We start from the raw sequence: 6,849 nt of genomic DNA on the forward strand, positions 1-6,849 counted from the left end.
TATATATACACACACACACACACACGCACATATATATATATATATAATTTTCTTGATTAGAATCCTTTGCTTAGGGCTAGAACCATATATCTAAATGTCTATTAAAAATACCCAGGTGAATCCCCCAGAGTCCAGAAACTGACCTCATCACTTTGATTCTCCTCTGAGTCCAATCTCTATTCTCTATGTTATTTAAGGAATACTGCCCACATTGTCTGTATCAAAACACGAGGTCCGTATCTGACCTTCTATTTCTGCATCGCCTCTCCTTGAATTCCCTTATCCAGTTAATCATAGATTGTTTTACTAATCGTGTCTTTAATTCGACAACCTTCCTTCATCTCTACTGCCACACACTTGTCTTGAATACAATCACCTTTTTATGGCAACAGTTTATTCCAGTACATCCTATATTACTCAGCCTGAGTGATCCCTCTAAAAATGAACATCTGATCCCAGTTAGTACCGGATTTAGAACACTTTAGAGACTTACCACTGTACTTAGAATAATTCTAAACCATTTAACAGCATTATTTGGTTCTTTGTAATTTAACTCTGTCCTCTGCTTCACTCCCTAGTCTCACTTCATTCCAGCTTGTTGGATTTCTGTCAGTCCCTCTAATTGGCTATTCCTCCTCCCATATTTGAGATTTGTACTATTTGTCCCCGTTTAAAAGCTCTTCTTCTGTCTTATTTACCTGGCAAATCTATCTTCAAATTTACTCCTCATATTAAATACTACTTTGTACATAAAACTATTCTCATACTTGAGAAATTCCCCAATATGTTTCTATAGCTCTCTTTATTTTTATTATCAAAATAATAAACACACTTCATCATAATTACACGTAAAATTTTCTAGCCAAACATCAGCGGGAATGGAATTATGACCTATGAAAAGCTATCCCTTTATAAAGTCAATAGGAACATTGACAAAAAATGTCAAAATCAACTTTCTCAGAATGCTGGAAATTCACCAAAGACTTGCAAAAATATACTATAAGTTATTCAAGAAAACAGCTGCATCTCATCAAGAACAGTGACTGTTGTGGAGTTTTCACTTGCTCTGTTCCTACCCCCTTCTTCTCAGCTTCATAGTAGCCTTGAAAACCCACAGTCTTGCAACTACAGTAGCTGTGAAAACCAGCAGCAGAACAGGAACTGGAGGGGACAGAAAGAATTTGGAAGTCCTCAAAAAATGATTCTCAGAGTAGTCATTATTTGAACTAGCTGGCATTCCCTGGAAATTCCCATCTGTAGGGCATGTTTTTTCTTTTTTTGCGGTACGCGGACCTCTCACTGTTGTGGTCTCTCCCGTTGCGGAGCACAGGCTCCGGACGTGCAGGCTCAGCGGCCATGGCTCACGGGCCCAGCCGCTCCGCGGCATGTGGGATCTTCCCAGACCGGGGCACGAAACCGTGTCCCCTGCATCGGCAGGCGGACTCTCAACCACTGTGCCACCAGGGAAGCCCAAGATACCATTCTTTAACTCAGAAAACAAATCGTAACTGGTCTCCATAATTATGGTGATATCAATTCTTTGCCAGAGGTCAGATTATAAAAGACCAGTGAGGTATAACAGCTCACACTTTTTGAGCACCAACTTTAAGCCATGCACTGTTTTAAGGGTTTTACATGTATTAACTCATTTTTTGTAACTACCTTATATGATAAGTACAAATATTATTCTCACTGTAAAGTTAATAAAATTTAGAGACAATTAAAATAACTAGAATTTAATTACTCTAGACTTGATATCCCCTGATAAAGAGGAATTGCATAGATTATCGGCAATAGACTTTCTCAGAGATATGCAGCATATGGCCTAGAACACTGAAATTGCTAAGATTCTGGTCCATGTGTGAAGAACCTGAGAAAAAATACTCTAATAACTAGAGTGTGAGTTATCTCCAGGCAGGAAGAAGCATAGGAAGTAGGAAGACAGAGAAAAGAAGCTTATTTCAAAGGATATGGCAATAACAATGGCCTGAAAGTTGTGAGAATTTGATCAGGCTGGAGAAAACAGAAATGCTTACAAGGTTCTAGCAAATTTCCACTGACAGATCACTTACACTTCATCTCAGCAGAAGCGAAAGATTACATATTAGAGAATATAATATATATTTTTGTATATATATATATATATATATATATATATATATATATATCCCTCTTTTTCACTGGTTGTTCTTGTGTCTGCAATATCAGGAACTGAAGAGTAACTATTACTGCCTATCCTGTAGACATGAAAAGGGTAATAAAAGCATATAATGAACCAACAAATTCAATGACAAATGAAATGACCAAAATCCTTGAAATTACAACTTAAAATGATGCAAGAAGAAACAGAAAATGGCCTTGTACCTCTTAAAGAAATTGAAATAGTCATCAAAAAGCTTCCCTTAAAACACAAAACAAACAGCAAAAAACCTCCAGGCCCAGATGATTTCATAGGTCAACTCTTTTAAATCTTTTTCACGGTTGTTCTTGTGTCTGCAATATCAGGAACTGAAGAGTAACTATTACTGCCTATCCTGTAGACATGAAAAGGGTAATAAAAGCATATAATGAACCAACAAATTCAATGACAAATGAAATGACCAAAATCCTTGAAATTACAACTTAAAATGATGCAAGAAGAAACAGAAAATGGCCTTGTACCTCTTAAAGAAATTGAAATAGTCATCAAAAAGCTTCCCTTAAAACACAAAACAAACAGCAAAAAACCTCCAGGCCCAGATGATTTCATAGGTCAACTCTTTTAAACACTCAAAGAAATAATAAGTGCAAACATAGACGAACTTTTTCAGAAAAATAGTGGATTTGAAAACACTACCAAACTCGTATTATAAGACCAGCCAAATCCTTGATTAAGTGGAAGATTTTTGAGGAATATGGGTCAGAGAGAAGACTATATGAGGAAGCACGTACTAGGCTCCTTTTAATCAAAAAATAGGAAAATTTAAACTGGCACATTTGCAGCAGGTGAGAAGAATTTTGACAGATGACCAGAAGGGAATCAATAGTATTGGCATGGAGAAAAGCATAATAGGTATATGAAATGCATTTAGTTAAAAGATGATTAAGATGTGGTTACAATTTATGCTTGTAGATGTTTTATATATTACATTTGGAATAACCAGGAAGCGTACACTTATTTTGGCTAATATAATCTATGAGATTATTAGCTAGATAAAGGGTACTACTAAACTGAGTAGTTTAGTCATCTTTATTTCTTCTCTATGACAGTTTACATTTTCTAAGTTATCAACTCTTCTTACTAGTTCTTTTCACATACACATTCTTTTTCATGTCCTATTAATCATCTCACATATAGGATATTATAAAGATATAACTGACTTATTTCTACCTTCAGTTTCTATCCACTTCCTCCTACTCCTCTGAGAAATGTCTACCACTGCTGTAGCCTGAAATGATTTATTTTTTCCGATAGGATTTTTAAACTAAACCATTCATTTCGCAACTGTTCTAGTATGACATTATCACATATTTATATTATTGTCTTACATGCTTTTTCAATCTTTATTGTATTTAGATTTGTGGGCTTATTTATCCTGTCTATGTTGTCAGGTCTTAGAAGACTGTAACTAGGTTACAGATTTCTCTGTGTCCTCCACAGTACATCACTACAGAGCTTGGAACTTGTAAACAATAAAAAGTATTTGTTCAAAGATTAGTTTATTAATTACTGGCATATTCGCGTTTAATACAAATGGAAGCATTGTTATCTATAGATAGGGGGAAATTCAATATAGTTCTGTTTCCCATAATAAATTTCCTACTGCCATAGGTTTACACAGACAAAAGAAATACTTATAAACGCCAGTTTTATAAAGTGCTGCCCCTGCTGTGTTTGTTCTATTACTACTGGACAATTACTTGACCTACGGAAGCTAATGTGTCATTTTCTTAAGCTTGCCCACGTACCCTACATATTTGTCATAGAGTTTCTGTTCCAGCAGAGTTTTAATCTTGGAAATATAGTCCAAGAAAAAGAGATTTCACTTGCATTGATGCAAGTCACATTGGTATTGCCTCTCTAACAGTCTTTGTTGTATTTGTCTTAACAAAGTAACAAACAAAGTAACTAGCCATTTGGCGTTTGTCATTAAAATCTCCTTCTCTCTCACTTCTGTTTTAACTAGTTCATGGCTCTAATGATCCATTTTTTGGCCATGATTCATATTTTATAGATCACCAGCTTAAAATATTAGAGTTTTTAAAATAATTCTTGATCTTAAACAAATTCTTGGTTTAAAAATCTACTATAAAGTTTGTATTTATAGTCCTTAAATAATTTGATTACATAATAAATTTCTAGTTGCCTAACTTGAGGGCAATAATCTTGCAGTATGGAAATGCAGCAACAATGATAGCCACACAGACAAAAGCAGTATGTGAAACAACAGTTGAAAACATGGGTTCAAAAGTCAGGTTGGGGCTTCCCTGGTGGCGCAGTGGTTGAGAGTCCGCCTGCCGATGCAAGGGACACGGGTTCGTGCCCCGGTCTGGGAGGATCCCACATGCTGCGGAGCAGCTGGGCCTGTGAGCCATGGCCGCTGAGCCTGCGCGTGCCGAGCCTGTGCTCTGCAGCGGGAGAGGCCACAGCAGTGAGAGGCCTGTGTACCGCAAACAAACAAACAAACAAACAAACAAACAAAAAAGTCAGGTTGTTTAGTAAAATGTACTTCTAATGAGCAAGTTATTTATTTATTTGAGGTTAAAAAAAAAAAAACCCTGTTGTGTTTGTTTCTGTGCAGTGTTTACAATATAAATAGAGCTGGCTGAATGAATTCTGAAATATTGAATTAAATGTGGTTATTTAAAAGTAGCTTGTGTTTTTTTTAATATTTCTCATATTTTCCCTTTCACTGTTCTCTGTCCCCTTACAGTTACTTCTTTATTATAGAAACTATTCTTAGATATAGATTTATGTCGTATAATTGAAATATTTCTCTAGCAATAGATACTGTAAGATGTTTAGAAGAAAAGATATTATGCAAAAGAATTAGGAAGATTAAACCATTCATAGGAGTGGGGAAGATGGATTTGTTATGAAAAACCATAGGAGATAGAAGAAGAAAATAAAATCAGCAGTTAAGCAGTAGCATCAGTAGACAAGAAATAAAAATGATGGGCTTGGCAATAAAGGATAATTAGTTCTGAGGTGGCTTTTAGAAAGCAGTCAAATAAAGTTCAAACTGAATATAGTGAGAAACGCTATATCCATGAATTATAGTTGCCAGATATATTCACTTTCAAAATGATTTTATATGTGTGTAACTGTATGTTTTGTATAGGAAAATATTGTAGGAGAAACGGGAGAGGTTGATTATTCTCACAGCAGGGACCTTTAGCTTATGCTTCTGTAAATATATCATATTGAACTATAACATCCTTCTTTTATCATAAACACAAAGTTAGGCTGGATAAATATTACAATAATACTAAATCTTTGTCAGTTTGCTTTTCATATTTAGGTCTACAATCCATGAGGAATTAATTTATGCATGTGTCATAGGGATCAAGTTAGTTTTTTCTCCCATGGACATCCAATGTCCCAGCACACTTATTGCAAAGGGCATCACCTAGTCAATACCTTGCCATATCACTTGTATCATAAAATAGTCTTTGCGTACGAATGGGCATCTCTACTCTGCTCTGTATATCAACTTCTCTATCTGTACCATGACACACACTCTCTAAACTACTGTAGGTTTATAACTATTGATGACTGGTAAAGCAAGTCTTGCCATCTTGTTCTTTGTTAGGAGTGCCTGGATCACTTACGGACTTTTGAAAAATTAACTAAACTTAGTACCAGTTTGTCAACTCTCAGTTTAAAATTTGTTAAGACTTTTGAGTGGGATTACAAGGAATTTAAAAATCAATTTGAGAAGAATGGTTAAGCTTACAATACTAAGTTCTCTAATCCTTAAACAGGATATGTCTATTATTTGTGTCAATATTTCATAGTTTTGTTAAATGTCTTTTGCTAGACTTATTCTTTAATATTTGATTTTTTGATACAGTTGAGAATGTCTCTTTTTAAAAATTTATCTTACATTTCTTATTCATTTATATAAACTCAATTATATATACATTTATTCCTCTACTATCAAGAAAATTAGGTAAACTGCCTTAAATATTCTAATAGTTTATTTAACAGTTTATAGATTCATTGGGGTTTCTTATGCACTCAATAATACCAACTGTGAAAACTAAAATTTATGAATCTACTTCTGAGAAGATATGAAGTATTTTCCCTATTCTCCCCACTAAGTACAACAAAATCCCTGGATATTACATATGAAATAACCATAAGAAGAGTGAAAGATGGTGAGGATAAGGCTGATGGGAGAATTCAGGACTAGAAAAATGGTGCAGTGGTGAGTGCCATGGGTTTTCTTTTTGTCTCATTTATCCCCGACACGGAGCTGAAGAAGCCAGCAAACCAGAAATGCCAACCAGTGAAAACAGAAAAACATCCACACCACAAAACCCTGCTCTCCACCAAAAATCCAGGAAAAGGGCAGCCTAGCAAAACAGAAAACTTTTAGCTAACAACTACTCTACTCCAGCCAAGCACCACAGAAAAAAAACATGGTCCCACTGTCATGCACAGCAGCAAACTCCAAGGTGCAAACCTGAATTTCCACACTTGCCTATCTGTAACAAGGCACTCCACTGCCCCCCACTCCTAATGGGATGGTGTTAGAGATAGCCACCTAAGGACCCAAGACATTCATTCTCACTGGGCAGTAATGAATGCCCTCCTTCCCCAGGGAGTCACTGGTAACTCTATGCAAAAACTAGACTTCTTTCCCT

This window comes from Lipotes vexillifer, unplaced genomic scaffold (assembly GCF_000442215.2).
Source record: "Lipotes vexillifer unplaced genomic scaffold, Lipotes_vexillifer_v1.1 scaffold395, whole genome shotgun sequence".
NCBI classification, from domain to species: Eukaryota; Metazoa; Chordata; class Mammalia; order Artiodactyla; family Lipotidae; genus Lipotes; species Lipotes vexillifer.